The sequence below is a fragment of the Carcharodon carcharias genome, chromosome 2 (genome assembly GCF_017639515.1).
Source record: "Carcharodon carcharias isolate sCarCar2 chromosome 2, sCarCar2.pri, whole genome shotgun sequence".
NCBI lineage: Eukaryota > Metazoa > Chordata > Chondrichthyes > Lamniformes > Lamnidae > Carcharodon > Carcharodon carcharias.
In genome coordinates this window covers 124,210,025-124,212,852 of record NC_054468.1, presented here as the reverse complement: position 1 = coordinate 124,212,852, position 2,828 = coordinate 124,210,025, and positions in this window count along the sequence as shown.

Genomic DNA, 2,828 nt, shown 5'->3' with positions numbered 1-2,828 from the left:
GGAGTAACTTCAATTTTTTTCCTGTAACCCATTTAAACTATTCTATTATCATTAACTATGTTTTAGTATACTTGGATAGATATGCCTCCTATCGTTTTACAAAATTGCGAAATAAGGAATAATTAAAAATCCAATAATTTACAGACTGAGATAAGGGTTGTCTGCCACGCACAATTCCTTATCGATGCGACAAGTGTCATATTTCAAGATCATGGTCGTATTTTAGGTTCTAAGTTTCAGCATTTACATTTTTCAAGTTTAGTTCTCTGAAATGAATGTGCATGCCATTTTTTAAATATAACTTCTTGTTGGTTTTGCCACATTATTCCCAGTCAAGACTGGCTCCACACATGTTCTCACGTTTTTCCCAATAAATAATTGGTCCTGAGAGTTTTTGCTGCTCTTCCAATTTTCAGAAGGAAGCACATGGTCCACTTGCAATCTTTCAACAGCATGCTAAATGTAAAAAAACTCGTTTAGTGAAGAAGAAACTACATTCTTCCACTCCCTTGCACAAAAAAATTGCACTTCAGATATAGAAACATAGAAAACAGGAACAGGAGTAGGCCATTCGAGCCTGCTCTGCCATTCATTACGATCATGGCTGCTCATTCAACTCAAGAGCCTGCTCCAGCTTCCTCCCCTTTGATATCCTTTGATCCCTTTCACCCCAAGAGCTATATCTAATTCCTTCTTGAAAACATAATGTTTTCACCTCAACTACTTTTTGTGGTGATGAATTCCATAGGCTCACCACTCTGGAAGAAGAAATTTCTCATCTCAGTCTTTAATGGCCTATCCCATAACCTCAGTTTGTGACCCCCTGGTTCTGGACTTTCCCACCATCGGGAACATTTTTTTTGCATCTACCCCATCTAATCCTATTAGAATTGTATATGTTTCTATGAGATCCCCCCTCAGTCTTCTGAACTCCAGTGAATATAATCCTAACCGATTCAATCTCTCCTCATATGTCAGTCCCAGGAATAAGTCTGGTAAACTTTTGCTGCACTCCCTCTATAGCAAGAAAATATTTTCTGATGTTCTCCAAACTTGGAACTGAGCAATGGTTAGCCACCTCTCTCGAAAATGAGATATGTGCATGTGAAATCTGTCCACCATTCTTCCTCAAATACAAGCCAACCCATCAATAGCACAATGTGCAAACACAGGGCTATCAACAACCAGCTCCAACTTTCCATAAATTTGACCATAAAAGCAACATGCCGTCACCACTTTTCGTCTTGCACTCATCAGCACGAATGCAAGAATGCCAAAGGGAACAATTTATACTGCATGAGAAAAGGTGACCAGAGCTGACCTACCAATGTTGGCCTGCTAAATGCACCAGGGAGCTATTGTGCCCCCATACTTTTGTTTATTCAGGAAAAAAGGTGTAATGCTGGACATATTCCTGGTTGCAAAACACAGAAAATAATGTCTAATATTAGATGTGATTACACGATTGGGCAGCACTTGCTGAACAATCCTAAGTGTGCTAAGAATTACACTAACAACCATTTTAAGATTACAGCTGGGATCACAAAACAGCTCACATGTGCTGGAAGCTACATATTTATATGCAGGACTTGTCCTCTGCAGGCAAAAGGAATATGTCCAGACATTGCATCCTTTTTGGATAAACAAAAAAGCAAGGGGAAACAATAGCTCCTTGGTGCATTAATGATGGCAACATTGCGACCAGAGCTGACTTGCTAACCAATCAGCAGCCCTTTATCTCATGCAGTATAAATTGTTGTTCCCTTTGAAATTTGGCAATCTTGTGTCTGTCCTGGCCAGTGCAAGACAAAAAGCTTTGACAGTATGTCCCTTTTTAAAGCAATGCTCAAGTTATGTACCACCAAGCAACTATTTCCACAAATTCCCACAACCAGACTGTGCTGTTCGAATGCCTTTACAATAAGTTACAAGGTACAATTTCCTCTATTTTTGGTAGGTGTCCTAATCTCAACTCCCTTGCCACTGGCTCAATTTTCCTCCCAGGACACTTGGTTTGGAGGAATAGTTTTTGAGATTAGCAAGAGATTAGAAAGATTACATTACTGACAAAAGCACTACTATGATAAACTTTTCCAGAAACCATGTTGTGAGGAAGGTAATTGAATGAGGTTTGTTGTTCAGGAAATATGTGGAATTCATGCTCTAAATATCATCCAGAATGTGCATGTAAAGAGAATTAAGCAAGACCTCTGCCAACAAGCTAAAATTTTTTGAGCATTAACCCCAAAAAGCACCTCATTCTTCTTAAATGTATTCACAATGAATTACCTGTCAATGTTCGTACTTTCAATGTCAAGCAAAAGTTTAGTGGACTGTGACTGAATCCTTCAAATGTCTTTCTGAAATCTAATCAGCAGTTAAAACATGGGCAGAATGGAAAATAATTGGCAAATGAAGTTCAAACAGAAATGTGAGCTGGTATATTTTGACATGAAGAATAGGGAAGTCACTTATTGCTCAGAAGTGCAAGTCTAGGAGGGGTAGAAGAACAAAGATCTCTGGAGTACAAATACTCTACAGGTTAGCAGGACCATAAGAAGCAAACCAAGCACTAGGTTTTATTTCTAGGGATGGAATTGAAGAAGTAGTAAATGTATCCTCAAAACTGTATCAAACTTCTGTTTGACCATCATCCTGGTCATCATATTCTAAAAGAGGATACAGAGAAGGATGATACCAGAAATGTATGGGTATACATATCAGGAAAGAGTAGACAGGCTGGGTCTCTTTACTCTTGAAAAAAAGGGAGGGGTAACCTAATAACGGTCTTTAAAATTCTGAAAGATTTTGATAGAGTGTATACAACT